At 41.9% G+C, this 15,641-nt stretch overlaps 1 protein-coding gene across 1 annotated transcript in view; it reads left to right on the plus strand.

The window, feature by feature from the left end:
* The first annotated feature begins 13,231 nt into the window (after positions 1–13,231).
* The window catches only part of AGR3 (anterior gradient 3, protein disulphide isomerase family member), a 39,173-nt gene continuing 36,763 nt past the window's right edge, over positions 13,232–15,641 (plus strand). The window contains exon 1 of the mRNA XM_081164992.1: positions 13,232–13,414. The gene's annotated coding sequence lies outside the window, so the exon portion shown is untranslated. The remainder of the gene's footprint in view (positions 13,415–15,641) is intronic.

Here is a 15,641-nt window from a genome sequence, read left to right on the forward strand (position 1 = left end):
GTTCAAGCAAGTGAGGTTGAAAAAGTAAATAAAGCAGGGCCAGTCCTGTCATTAGGCACATTGAGGTGGGTGTTTTAGACAATTGATTGTTGTATTTTTACTGTCAGGGGGCAGGAAGATATGTTTGTGGAATCTACTACCTCTGGTTGGACTTGTCTTGCATGTGGGGTTGGGGTGGGGAAGGGGTTGCTAATTTCTTTCCATTTCAGGCACAAAAATGTCTTGGGCCAGCCCTGAAGGGGGCCCTGTGGGGACATTAAATCCAGAGACTAAAATTATTTAACGGCACCAACTCAGGCCACTTCTGTGTTGTACATTTAGAGTACTCTTTTACCATTTTAACTGCCATGGCTTCCCTCAAAAAATCCTGGGAACTGTCGTTTTATGGATGCTGAGAGTTGTTAGGAGACCCCCTATTCCCCTATACATAGAGCTACAATACCCAGGGAGATTTAACAGTCAATCCTTTTCCCCAGGGAACTCTGCGAATGGTAGCTCTGTGAGCTGGTGCTGTGGTCTAAACCACAGAGCCTAGGCTTGCCAATCAGAAGGTCGGCAGTTTGAATCCCTGCGGCGGGATGAGCTCCTGTTGCTCGGTCCCTCCTCCTGCCAACCTAGCAGTTCAAAAGCACACCAAAAAGTGCAAGTAGATAAATAGGTACCACTCCGGCGGGAAGGTAAACAGTGTTTCTGTGCGCTGCTCTGGTTTGCCAGAAGCGGCTTTATCATGCTGGCCACATGACCCGGAAGCTGTACGCCGGCTCCCTCGGCCAATAAAGCGAGATGAGCGCCGCAACCCCAGAGTCGTCCACGAATGGACCTAGTGGTCAGGGGTCCCTTTACCTTTTTTTTAAAAAAACCCTTAAGAAACTACAGCTCCCATGATTCTTTGGGGGAAGCCACGGCTGTTAAAGTGGTATTATGGTGGTGTTTTAAATGCATAGAACAGACATAGCCTGATACTGAATGGATTCTACCTAGATGCTGACATTTCTAAGGAGACGCCAGTGTCTGGGCTTTCCCTTAGAAATGGGATAGTTTGAGAAGTGTAAAACAAGGTCTGTGTTGGTCAGTCCATGCCAGACAGCGACATTTACTGAAGGAAAAGGAGACATGTTTGGCGGTGATGCACCTTCATTAGAACAAATGTCTATAAACCTTAGTAGCCAGACTGCAATGAAATGCTCTCATTAGCGCATACTACAGCCTATCATTAAATTGCTTTAATCCTTTCTTACAGCAAAGCAACTAACACCACTTACGTTTAAGGTCTTCTGCTCTCGTGATACATCAGAGGGTAATTTGCGTGCAGTAAATAAACCAGATGGAAATGCTAATACCAATTACATATTTCCCTGTCAGATACCGAGTTGGCTGCATACTTTTCTAACATAGACAGCTAAAAGAGGATTTGATTGTCTAATGTGCAAGATTCTGAAAACTTCAGACCCTCTATTAGGAGCAGCCAGCTATACGGTTAAAAGGATAGGTAATAAACATAAGCAAGCAATAGTTCTGCATGTGAATTATGCTAATTAATGAAATGGGTGGCTTTTAGAGCTCTGCCTACTTCTTCATTTCCTCTTCCCCACTGTTGACCAGCACCAGCATTATATTATGGATCAGGAATGCCTGGCTTTTAATTCGGCACAGTGAGTAATACTGGCAAGCTCATCCCTGCAGCAAAAGGGCAAAATGGATCCCAGAGGAAAAATGTCAGCATGGGAAATATCTCTTAGGCCCGTGAGTCAGTGTGACAGGGTCACAGGAGCAAGGCCACAATAAAGCAGGAAAGCCAGAAACTGCTTTAGGCTGTAATCCTATACCCTCTTACCTGGGAGTAAGCCCTACTGGACTCAGTAGGATTTACTTCTGATTAGAACCAAATAGGATTGCACAGTGGGGGCAGGGGGCAGCTAGAGGGGGAGAGTCCATGATCAAAGAATGAAGCAAAAAGAGGATGCTAGGCAGTCCAAAGAGAGGATGCTACCTGAGATGCTACACAAAGGAAGGAGGAGTTTAGAGGAGCAATGTAATTTATTTTTTATAAAGCTACTAAGCTGAGTCCCAAGGAAAAGAGAGCTAAATCTCCAAGGGGGTTTAAAAGTGGGTGGAAGCTAAGGTGGCCAATTATGCACTGCCGAAAAAAGATGATACCATGAATAGAATAATACTGATTTCCATATGTTAGTATATATGCATCGCTGCCAATGGGGGGGGGGATACTGCAGTTTAAACAGAAATATAATCAAACTCACCATCATGGGGAACAAGAGCATGAATGCTTGCTTAGTCTGCTGTTCAGGTGCTAATCTGTTCACCATCACAGTTTGCTCTCCTTTATAGGATTCTTTAGTCGTAAACTAGACTTGGAGCAGTCGGCCCCCAAATAGAGGGCACCTGCAAAGAGAAGACTGTCCTCTATAAAGTAGAACTTTAGTTCTGAACTGACTCAGTGCAGACAAAAAGGCACTCATGATTAAAAAGAACTTGGAGGTGGTGGTGGTAGGGAGTAGCCCCCAAAATGGATGCAGCTGCCCAAAGATCTTTTTAGTGGTCTGGAAACCCCAAAGTGGAAGGAAACCCAGGTGATCCGTCTTGCAACCATGAACACGCACTTGTGAGGCAGCCCAGTTAGGGCTTCCTTCTGAATAAGCATGCATATTTTGCCTTGTCAGATGAGTACAATGTTGGACCACCAGTGTGTTGAATAAGATCAAGGCAGCAAAATTTGAAAGGAAGTACCCACCGTGGGGGACATGGGTGGCACTATGGGTTAAACCACAGAGCCTAGGGCTTGCTGTTCAGAAGGTCAGCGGTTTGAATCCCCGTGACGGGGTGAGCTCCCGTTGCTCGGTCCCTGATCCTGCCAACTAGCAGTTTGAAAGCACATCAAAGTGCAAGTAGATCAATAGGTACCGCTTCGGCGGGAAGGTAAACGGCGTTTCCATGCGCTGCTCTGGTTCGCCAGAAGCGGCTTGGTCCTGCTGGCCACATGACCCGGAAGCTGTATGCCGCCTCCCTCGGCCAGTAAAGCGAGATGAGCGCCGCAACCCCAGAGTCGGTCACAACTGGACTTAACGGTCAGTGGTCCCTTTATCTTTACCTTTACCCACCCTTAGAGTAGACATTGGGACCTGGTGGACCTCCTGGTCCCATGGCCCCAGTGGTCTGGGATGAAGGGAACAGTAATCCAGCACATCTGGACAGCCACAGGTTCCTCACCGCTGCCTTAGAAGCAAAGGGGGAGCCACTGGGCCCATTGCTCAAGACGTTGATGTTGAATAAAAAAAGGGATTGAGAGTGCAATCCTAAGCATTTTCACTCAGACAGAAGTCCTGTTGTATTCATTGAGGGCTTGCTCCCTATTATAGGTGCCAACTCCCTGGGTCCTTGGGTGCCTGATCACCCACAAAATTCCCCATGAAGGGGCCAGGCACCCACAAATTTCAGTGCCAGGGCCATGCAAGCTGCATGGCACCCACGGCCCTGGGTACCCTTGGTTGTGGGGCCAAGTTGGCACTCCTGCTCCCTACAGTGTGTTTTAAGATTGTGTGTTAAGTTTTCAGCAATGTTAAGTTTCTGCCTTCAGAAAAGGAGGCCCTTGTGATGGCGAGGGGATTAACAGCAGTCGAGAAAAAAGGAAGAGGAAAAGTCGCAGCTGAGGATAATGGAGCATATCAAATAATTCCCCCCCCCCGCCTGAATAAGTACTGGGGTCTGAGGAAATAAACTCGAGGCATCTTGAAGAAGTTAGTGCATCAAAGAATTGCCCGTCTAATGGTCATATACTGCCCTGGCAGATGAACAGAGGCCTATCTATAAGAAGAAAAGTAATTTAGGGACTTGCAGGCCTTCTCCCTCTCCACACACACACCCCTTTTTGGATGGCATTCCAGCAAATAAGAATAAAACGACTTTTTAAGTTACCCTAATGGGAAATGGAGCATTTACTAGCTACTATTGTCGTTATATAAAGATCAAATCATGCTAGAACAATTCAGTTTCCTTTGACAGAGCAACTGGTTGGGAACACACAATGTGGGTTGAGGTGATGCTATCAGTTCATGCCTTGCCAGAATTTAGAGGTCTCTTAGCAAGACTAGAGCTACCCAAGGACCAATCCAGCTTTATTTCGGCCTAGCATAGACTCCAGACAGTCTGGAGCCCAGGCCCAAATGAATTTGTGAGAAGCAAAAACAAAAGAAAACCCGGGTTGCTTGAAGACTTTGCGGGTGATTCTAGGGCTTGTGGTACAATTGATAAAGGAGGTCATTGATGTTTGGTTGATTCCATAGACACCCAGGAAACAAGAGGCATTTAGTAGGATTGCATGAAGGCAACAATGGATAAATCCTTCATTTATGTGAAGTGGATGAATGACCCAGGAGCTGCAGCGGGTTGTAATATTCGACACCTGTAGAACATCCAGTCTAATCTGTTTGCAGAAGGAGCAGCTTGCCCAGTGGGGTGGAGTCACAGCAGTAGCCCCCTGCAATAGTGGCTGGTAGGGTGGAAGACACAGAGACCAACAGTAGGTGGAGCCAGAGCCAATAACAGGCAGAGTCGTCGTAGATGCAGGCTGACTGTGGACAGATTGAGGTTGGTGGGGCAGTGACCCATTTACCCTAACAGACCAGCTCCCACTGGCTTCCTGGCAGTGGCATTGCTGTTGCTGCTTACCTAGAGGGGAATAGCAAGGTACAGTGGTTTTTTCAAAGAAAAAATGTTTAGGGGTACTCACCATTTTATAGTTCAAATTGGGAAAAACAAATACAATAAAAAATGGACAGGACAGAGAAGACTTATTCCAAATGGTGGCTTTAATTTTTTTTAAAAAGGATTCCCAGAGGGGAAAACACAAATCCTCAGACCAAAATTTGTGGTTCTGCCAAAAAGAAAATGAAAAGAAAAAAGGAATGAACTGATTATCAAGGACCACAAATTTTTTTTTAATAAAAATATCCAGAAAAGAAGGGGAATTTAGATCTTCCCAAAAGCCTTCCTGTATCCAAAAATAAATGGTAAAACGGAGGGGGACGGCAACCAGACATTGACAGATACTTCAATGAGAGGGAGGTTCTTGCTTAGCTATGGCTCTGCTACTGGTCTTCAGTTCTGAATAGCTTATTTCTTCTCCTCTCTGCCAAAGACTAAAAAAAAAAAAAGACTATTGGAAGACCATAGCCCTAAATCACATTACTTTTGGGAGCAGTATACGGGTGTTCACTTAAACACAATGTACTATTATTTTATGTTGCTAAAGGCATGAGCATATTTCTTGGGAAATGAAAGTACTCGGAGGTAGAGATGCAGTGCAGGTGGTCCATGGTATTCCTCAGCCAGGTTGGCAACCTAAAAAACAAAAAACGGTTGAAAAGGAAGTGTTTCGCAAGAACCAGTCTAGAAGCTTCAAAGGTTTGGCAGTCATAGTGATGTTTTACATGCTCCCAGGAAACTGCAACCTTCTAACAGACTGCTAAACGTTGCACAATGAAGCAAAGCAAATAATGAAAACTATTTGTAAATAATTAGTTTCTAGTAAGTTTAATCAATGGAATTGTAGTTATTTGCTTATAAATATATATATATTAAGTGTATCCCACCTTTCTTTTAAAAAACAGTCTAAGGTGGCTCACAACATGTAGGTAAAGCAATGGGTGAAGTCTAATTAGAATATAATTGCACTCACAGGAGGATTTTGATCCAGTGGACACTTCCACCCATGGAAGAGTGGGGGGGGGGTTGATTCTTGGTGTTTTGTCCTCCCCCCTGCAATCCCCCTTCATGGTGACTTCCACCTGGTTCTAGAGGGTCCATCAATTCTCTAAGCCAGTTTCAAAGACTACCGGGGGCTGCATGTGGTAGACAAAAATCACCCTAATCTTCCATTAATTGAGGGAACTTTTGGATCAAAAAACCACGAACCTTCTCTAAGCGCCAACTGGATTGCACTCAACAGTACAAATCAAGTTCAATTAACGCTTTAACAAAACCAATTAGAACAGCAAAAAGCGAATGGTGAGGTAATGCCTAGACTATGGTCCACAAGGAAATCTCTATGAGCATTAAGGAAAAGATTGTTTATGTTACCAAGATGTTTTCATGGTCGCTGTTTGAAAGTCCAGACAAGAATATTCAGTCCAAACCACTCACTTTGTTTCTGTGGATTTGTGGACCTTCAAACAATAACCCAGCAAGAACTGCCAGACTCAACTGTCAAACAAAAACTCAAAAATCTGGACCATTTGTCTCTTCAAGCCTCGTACAGCAATATTTGGACTACTGCAATATTTGAGGAAAATACCCACAGTATGCGCCTATTGCAAGGGAAGAAGAAACCACAAACATTCAGTGCCATATGGTGGAACTTTATTTAATGTGCCAATACATCAGATGTGCAGAAATGCATGTCAGTTATGGGCAAGGGACTTGGGATTGCATTAAGTTTTCTCTCCTACACTATACATGGACCTTGTCCTTCTTTCTTCTCTTTTCTTCTTTTCCCTGAAATGTCTATGTTGGCAACTTCCACCTGGTTCCTAAAGATCCACCAACTCTCCATTACAATTTTTAGGAACCACTGTGTTGGGAAGGTCTTGAGGTTTGTTTGGGTTTTGTTTTTGTATATGCAGTTCTTTTTTGTTCGTATGTTCTTACATATTTGAAAGCCTAATAAAAAATAATTTTTGGAAGAGTCCATCAGAGCAGCAATAAGTAAACAAAACAACCAGCAACAACATACACAGAGCAGCAAGCAACAGTTGATCTAGATGTCTTTTAAAAGAACTATCTTCTTGTCAAGGCTTTCCCTGACTCATGAGATCAGATTCTGTTTTTATTTGTATGAATTCCCTGAGTTCCTGTTTTTAATATGCTTTTATATAACCATTTTACTGGTTTTATGTTGTATTTTTCTAATAATGTTTCTTTTTATGTTGTACACCACTTGGAGACTTTTTAAATATTATGTGGCTTATAAATGCTTTTAAATGAATAAGTAACACTCAGCATTACAGTCAGGCTCAGTCATGCAGCTTACTCAAAGAATGATCTTCAGCATTCAGCGAAAGGGACATAAGCCTCTCTCATTTGGTAGTTCCAGGGACCAGGTGCAGCTGCCACAAAGGCTCTGTCTGTAGTTGCGACAGACAAACAGGATGGATGGAACATGTAAGACTGCCTCCACAAATGACCTAGCAAGTAGATTGGTTTCTACTGGGAAAGGTTATCCTCAAGATTAAAAAAAGGCAAAGGTAAAGGACCCCTGGGCGGTTAAACCCAGTGGAAGGCGACTATGGGGTTGTGGTGCTCATCTCACCTTCAGGCCAAGGGAGTCGGTGTTTGTCCCCAGGCAGCTTTCCGGGTCACATGGCCAGCATGACTAAACTGCTTCTGGAGTAATGGAACACCGTGACAGAAACCAGAGCGCATGGAAATGCTGTTTACCTTCCCTCCACAGTGGTAACTATTTATCTACTTGCACTGGCGTGCTTTCGAACTGCTAGGTAGGCAGGAGCTGGGACAGAGAAATGGGAGCTCACCGCATCATGGGGATTCGAGCCACCAACCTTCTGATTGGCAAGCCCAAGAGGTTCAGTGGTTTAGACCCACAGCGCCACCCACGTACCTCAAGATAACCTGGTTCCAACCAGGTAGACTTTAAAAGTCATAATCAGTCATTGGAATTAGTTCTGGAAACAAATCATCAATGGACTATAGGTAACCCATGTAGAGAGTGTTGCAGATGATATTATTAAACAAACATTCATATTATATGTTGATTTGTGTGGTGATTATCTTAATCAGTGACTCTGATGAAGAAGCAAAGTTATCGGTTTTGTGGATAATACAAAACTGGGAGAGATTTCCAACGTTTTTGAGGATATAGCCTATAAATTGTCTTCGTGATCTGGAGAGCTGGGCAAATGTCCACAGTTTTGTATTAACCACGTCTAATCTACTGTTTCACTTAGATTACCTGCATTACAAATAAAAATATATAAATAACAATTAGAACTGAAATAGAACTTTTCCTGCCCTGCTTCTCAGCCCTAAATACCATCTTTGGATGGTAGCTGTTGGAACATGCCATCTTAGATGGTTTCAAGAAAAGAATTGATCAAGCATCTGCCAGAGTGCCTATGCATTCCTGATGGCAACACCTTTGATAGGAATGCCAGTTTGGACTACATGCTAACCCTGAATGTGCTCCATGTTCTCAGTATTCCTTTTCAGAGTTATGGTTCTTGTTCATATCTCTGTCACCGACTCTTTGTAATAAACAACAGCTTAGTTTACAGAAAATGCTTCATAAAACATGCTTTTCTGCAGAAACCTATTCATGTTAATCGGCCACAAAAAAGCATTTGATATATAACTCTGAACCACTTGGGAGATTAGACGATCATCAGATCATCCCATATATTATATAAAAATCTGCAGTGCATTTTCTAGCTAATTAACAAGGCAAGTCTTCAGTGCTGAAATCACATCTTCCTTTAATAAGCATAGTGAGCACACTTTTTATAAAATAAGATACATAGGTTTTAGGTTGTTCTTAGGTTCTGAAGCCAAATCCGAGAAGCCTTAGGAAAGACTTGATTTTGTTTTTGTGAGTAAATGCCAAGTATTTTTGGCTTAGTTTGGAAATTTAACAGCTGAATCATCATAATTCAGCAATGGGTTATGATATTATCAAGCTTGCATAGAAAATGATAGCCTAATTTATTAAAGAGGTCTTCATTTAAATGTAAATTAAAAGCAGTTTAATATGCTTTGTTATGTGTATTTTGTAGTTCCAAATGCATATGCATCCTTTTATTCTAATTTAGTGAAGAATGTAAAACATTTTTGAGCATGTCTGGCTAGGATTTAGCAAACTGACTTCTAAAAATGTATTCCTGTACTATGTAATTGTTTTCTGTCCAATAGGGGAAATTTGCTTAGTGCTAATTGAAGAAATTAGCATAAAGCAATTTTTTGATCTGAAGGGCAAATCACCTGATGTTTCACTTACCCCTCACTACCAGTAGAGCATAACTTGTACATCTTATTCTCATTCCTTTCCTTTATGGAAATTTAATTTGTGTGTGTGTGTGTAGTTTTGCTAACGTTGCTCTGTAAACAATGTGCATATTGATGGTGATATAATATAAGTAGCACAAGGGCAAAGTGACAAAGCACATTACTTTAATATAGTGACTGAAATGATCAAATAAGAATTCGCTGCAGCTGAGTCCAGCGTAGTTTCTCTCTTAGGCAGTTCTCTGGCAAGCCGTCCACTGAGAATATGCAGCTGTGGTCCTTCCATTCCTCAGGGACAGAAGAGTAACCCTTTCCCTGCCTGTTGTCAAAAGTGGACATTTTGCACAGCGTTACAGTGACTCAGTAGGAAAACCACATTGCACAGGCTGGGAGATGCTAAAAACCCCAGTTATGTTCAGAAGGGTAGTAAATACCAGACTTGCTTAAAACGCCATACTTTTGCCTTTCATGCAAATGAGTCTCTATGGGCATCTCTACCAGTGCTGTTAATTTGATTGTGTTTTGTGATGCTACAAAAGTGGGTGTGATTTAGAAGAAACAAGAGGCAACTTGCCAACAGAAACCCTGGAAATAATAAAATTAATAATAATAATAATAATAATAATAATAATAATAATAATAATAATAATAATTTGTTATTTATACCCCATCCATCTGGCTGGGTTTGGCAGCCTCCAAAAAATATTAAAAATACAATAAAACATCAGACATTAAAAACTTCCCTAAACAGGGCTGCCTTCAGATGTCTTCTAAAAGTCAGATAGTTGTTTATTTCCTTGACATCTGATGGGAGGGCCTTCCACAGGGCAGGTGCCACTACCAAGAAGGCCCTCTGCCTGGTTCCTTGTAACTCTTCTTGCAGTGAGGGAACTGCCAGAAGGCCCTCGGAGCTAGACCTCAGTGTCCGGGCTGAAAGACATGATCCACACAAACTGATGTGGAATTATGGAGAACTAGAATTAAGATTTGAAAAATACGAAGCTGAGAGAACCAAAACTGACATTCCTAGTCCTGTGTGACATCACATAAAGGGTAGGTAAAGACATAGCTGTAGAAAGATAGATTGAACTGCCTGTTCCTTCCTCAACTGGGTTAAGGTGATGAACTCTGTGCAAGCCGAAATCAGTAGTGTGTTTTTTTTTAATATTTGCAATGAAGAACTGGTCTTAACACTTTTATTGCAGGGCTTTGAATATCAGTGCTACATAGTTTTAGCAGTGCCAGTTTGTTAACTTCCATGGATTCCATTGCTTGTTCAAAACAGGATCTAGCAAGATAACCCATCTGGGCAATGTAAATATTTTGCAAAGTTTATTGCACTGTGTAACCGGGGCAGTTGACTCAAAGCTACATCATATCCTTAGTGCTGGTTTAAAAGCCTATTGTCTTATAGGCTTAAACCTCTCAATAGATGAATAGATAGAGGTGTGCCTCAGATTTGCATTGAAATGTGACTTCTTACAGAGACCTTTCTGCTATTTGTTAACATAAACAAGTAAGACAACAGAAATACATTAAAAGAGTTTTCGAATGGAAAGACAATGTTTTTGGAACTCCAGAACCTATACCAGGAAAAGCTCTCCACAATTAGCATTTGTGAGAAGGGGTGGTGGAGGAAAATGTTTACGTTCCTTCAAATAAGTATCTGTTTTCATTCAGCAATCCATAGCTTTTTCACAGCGACTCATGAATGTCAACAAATTCAGACAACATGGAGCTCATGCAAAACGAACAGAGAATTCCTGACAGGAACAGGCCAAAGGGCAGATTTTACAGGAGGGAATTGCAATGGCTGTATTAACAGTAATGGTGGTTTAACAGCTCGAGATGTCATAGGTAACTCAGAAAATGGCTGTAACCCAACAACTTCTGGCTGACCTGGTATAGCCCATTCACTAACAGCAGCCATAAAGAATGTTAGACTCTCTTTTCAGATTCTAATTTCAGTCGTGCACATGGAACCCTATTCCACTAAAGTCAGCAAAGAATCCCCAGAGCTACACAACAATAAAATGAAATGGAATTAGGCATATCTCTGGTTTGGCATCTTCTGTCTGCTTGAATTGCCAAATAGTTTGTAAGCAGAACTACTGCCAAGGAAAACATGGACACGCGCATCAACAGTAAATGAAATCTAAGCATCATCCATCATTCTGCAAGCCAAATCCTAGTGGCTCCCAAAAGTGAACAGATCTGTTGTTTCCACTGGATATGATAAAGCATAGGTGCTGCCTTTCTGAGCATCATGACCGATGGCTGAATCTGAGAGTGATGTCTGGGGAATGAAAACACACTATAAATGCCTTTATTTTTGTTTGAAGGAGATTGGAGGGAAGCAACTGTGCTTGTGGGGCAAGGTTTACGTTCTTTGAATAGTTGAAACAATACCAACAAACGAGAAAATGGTATCTACAGGGATATGGTTCTGAGCAGGATTGCCAAGAATGATCCCAATACTCAAATGCAGACACATAGACAGTGCACAATTTTTCAAAGAATCATGTTCCTCAAGACCATGAGCTGTAAGAATCACCTGCATCCTTTTTGTTTGAATCGGTTAACAGGAGACCATTCCTGCATAGTCCCTCAGTAAGCTGGTCATCTGAATTGTCTTGCCAAGTGATGTGGAGAATATTCCCTTGTTCTCTGTGGCAGGATTTTTGCTTACTATACAGATAAACAACTTACCAAACCTCTTGGCCAGCAGTTGTGTTGGTAGAGCATTCCTGGCTGATATATTTCCAATGCTACTTATAGAACTTTTACAAAACCCACAATTTTCCCCAAAGTTGGACATTAAGAAAACTATACATTTTGAATCTGATCCTTCCATAATGAAGTCAGTTTCTACTAAGTCCCACTGAATTCATTCAGGCCTGCTCTCAAGGAAATATGCATAGGATTTCAGATTTAGGTTGCAAACCTACACCCATTTATTTGGGAGTAAACCCTATGGAACTCAAAAGTAAGCGCGTATAGGAGTGCACTGCCATGCTATAACTCCTATAGCTCTTTGTTTGAAAGGAGGCGTGGTTGAAGCCTTCAGGACTCCCAACTGGATCTATATAGGATCAAGCTGCTGAAAAATACCATTAGACGTTAAAAGAATGTGAGGCAGACCTTTCTTCACTTAATTCGATAGTGTTTTGTTCTTCCCCTGTAATGTCTAGGGTCCAGGACCTCCTTCAGCCAGTTTGTTAGATTTTATGGTTTTGTCCTTGTTTTTCCAAAGTTGTGCTGTGCAGATCTTGGCAGGGCTGAAGAGAAAATAAGGAAGATCTAATGTGGTGTCGTGTTGGGTTAGGACCTGGGACATCAGGTTTCAAATCCCTGCTCAGCCATGAAACTCACTAGGTGACCTTGGGTAAGTCACAAGCTTTACTTACCTCACAGGGTTGCTGCGAGAGGAAAATGGGGAGGAAGAGAACCACACACACCGCCTTGAGCTCCTTGAAGGAAAAGTGGGATATAAATGCAATAAAGAGATACTAAATGAAACCATACAGCAATTTAACAATTCAACCTACTTTCTAGCCCAAATGTAGGCCTCACACTTCAGTTACCAGCTATGAGAAGATGCTCAACCCAAATGTGGGTGTCATTTGTGAAAATGGTCTCTGTCAACCCATTATTTCACTCCTTTTTGTTATTAAAACAAAAACAAAAAAATGCAGGGTGGTGGTTTCACAGTGCTCCTAATATTTACAATACAGACGCAATTGTCTTTATTAGCTATTGAGTTTTCCTTAACAAATTAACATCTGAAAGACAGCATAATTCCCTTCAGAGGGTCTGTTGTGGGGAAAACAACCCCCTACAAACGGCCGAATTCCTCACGCTCACTGCAGTCATAATCGTTTGATGTAAGGTACAGATTGCCTTTGTGTTTCCCTAAATGGAATTAATGTCTGGAGGATTCAGTAGTGCCTCATTAACAGGCAAAATGACTGAGCGCAAATGACTTCCAGCTAATGACTTTGGTAATATTAACAGTGTGCCAGGGAAATATATACCCTAAATGGCTGAGCTATTCCTTTTGGCTTCAGCTTCATATCTGAAAGGCTAATACTGTGTGAGCGAGCATAATTGCAGAGCATTTTCTTATTATCTCTGCCTAAATCTCTGTGTGGGCTAAACAGAGAGGCAAAATTCTAATGCTATTTCCTGTCCCTGGAGAAAGAAGCTGTAAATATACCGTGGAGACTTTTTTTTTTTTTACAAAGGAGACATTATATGTTTAAGCATGGTAACTGGCTTGCGGCATGAAGCTACCACTTTCCTATAGAGCAGGGGTGGAGAACATTTTTGTCGGGGGCCACATTCCCTCAGAAGTCATCTGTCAGGGGCCACATGCCAGCAGGCAATGGTGAGTAGAGCCAAATATTTGTTTCTTTGTTTCATAAGATTTATCTGTCACTTGTTTGCAGCATACAAAGATGTTCTCAATTAATTAGTCTGATTAAAGACCACCCTTCTTCAATTTTCATCATGGGAATCTCAGATTCACAGTTCATATAGGTCTACTCAGAAGTAACTCCCACTGGGTTTGATGGTGTTACTCTCAAATAAGTAGGCAGAGGAGTTTAATTTTATTTTTTAATCCAACAGACCAGGTCAGGAAAGCAAGTGAAAGTAATTCCTCTCTGACTTCATTGTGTTAGATACATACACATGGCAACATCTTACTAAGTTGTTTTCAGGCAGTTGGGTATGGATGGGTGAAATTCTTTCCCCCAAGTCATACAACCAGAGAAAAAGTTTTAAAAACTTATTTATCCTTATCAACTATTTTTTTAGTAAAGGGGCTTCCCTGCAGATAAGTCAGAAACTCAAAAGCAAACCTGACATGGTCCATAAAGACATTATTCTAAATATAAATTAATGTTGTGGTTTTGTCAGTTAAGTGGAAAACAAGGCCTCAGAATGTTTTCATTTTTCATAACGTCCTAAATTCTGCACCCCAACAATGTACAACATTTTAAATAGAAATCACAGAGGGGTAAGTATCTATGTATTTCTTAATCCCCAGAAATTTAAAGATTACCCTTGCCCCTATCTTTCTGAAATTCAGTAGGCACCATCCCTATAGAAGGGGCAACAATGCCTGCAAATTTTATCTAATTATGCCAAAATGGTTCTACACTCTCTCCACCCCTGGCCATTTCTCCATGTAAGTCAATGGGGAGATTTTGGAAACCTCTGGTTTTCCAAAGCAAGGTTCTGATTCAGCCCTGAGGCAAAACTAGTTGTGCCTGAAACATTCTGTCAAACTGACCTGCTTTCCAAAATGGGCTCTCAAACCGAATCATCTTTGGTGCACACCCATTTTGGACAGGAAAGGACAGGAAAGTCTATGGGTAAATGTATGCTGCAGTACAAACTGAAGGGCGACAGGATAGGAATTTGAACTTCTGCTTACAATCCCTGCTAAAGCTGTTTGTCCTAAGTTTCCTCAGGTTAAAAAAGAAATGGGGATGTGAAAGGAGATAAGCTAACGGTAAGCCATAAAAGTGCCGGGTCTAGAGAGACAGGTTCTGATCTGCAGGTCACAAGGAGATGCTTTGAAATCCTTAGATCACCGATGAATTCTTTCAGTGCTGCTTGATCAACAAGCATGCTATGAGTGGCCTCAGGCCACAAAACAAAAAGAGCAGTAGCCCTTTTTAACTTGTTAAAATGTGGTCGGCAGGGTTTGCAATGTGGGAAACATTCATTTCGAATACGAATTGTGAAAGGAGGAAGTTATAGGGGGAAAACATTCTGTAGAGAAAGGGCTAAGCACTCCCTACTCTTGTCTCCTCTTTAAATTGTCCCTCCCAAGAGCTTCAGTATGCTCAGCCACAGTATAAGATGGTGCATGTTGCCCTTCCCAATGTGGTGATACATCCAGGAATAGTGCTTACTTGGGCTTGGCTTCCTCTGGAACAGAGAAATCATTAGCCATTTCTGTAATATTTGAGTTTATTTACAAGGTGGGAACAGCCTAGTACTCCCTACCAAGCAGCACATCTGCTGTCTCACATCAAAACTCCAGACAGGCATCCAAAATGTTGACCGAAGTCATATCCCTCTTCCTCTTTTTTCCAATATTACTCAAACTGCTTCCATTCTTTTAGCCCTTCTGCACCAGCTTTCCCCAATCTGGTTCCTCATAGATGTTGAAGGACTCCGTATTCCATCAGTCCCAGACAACTGAAAAGGATGGCCTGCCTGTGGACTTCTCAGTACATCTAGCTGGCGTCAGCTGAAGAAAGATGGGTGGACTAGATCATAGGTAGGCAAACTAAGGCCCGGGGGCCAGATCCGGCCCAATCGCCTTCTAAATCTGGTCCGTGGGTGGTCCGGGAATCAGCATGTTTTACTTGAGTAGAATGGGTCCTTTTATTTAAAATGCATCTCTGGGTGATTTGTGGGGCATAGGAATTCATTCATTTCCCCCCTGCAAAATATAGTCAAGCCCCCCACAAAGTCTGAGGGACAGTGAACCGGCCCCCTGCTGAAAAAGTTTGCTGACCCCTGAACTAGGTTAACCCTGAGACTAAATATCAAATGGGTACTTAAGATTACCTCTGATAATCTAATTTATAGCTTTC

The sequence above is a fragment of the Podarcis bocagei genome (assembly GCF_964188305.1).
Source record: "Podarcis bocagei genome assembly, chromosome: 12".
In the NCBI taxonomy this organism is placed as follows: Eukaryota; Metazoa; Chordata; class Lepidosauria; order Squamata; family Lacertidae; genus Podarcis; species Podarcis bocagei.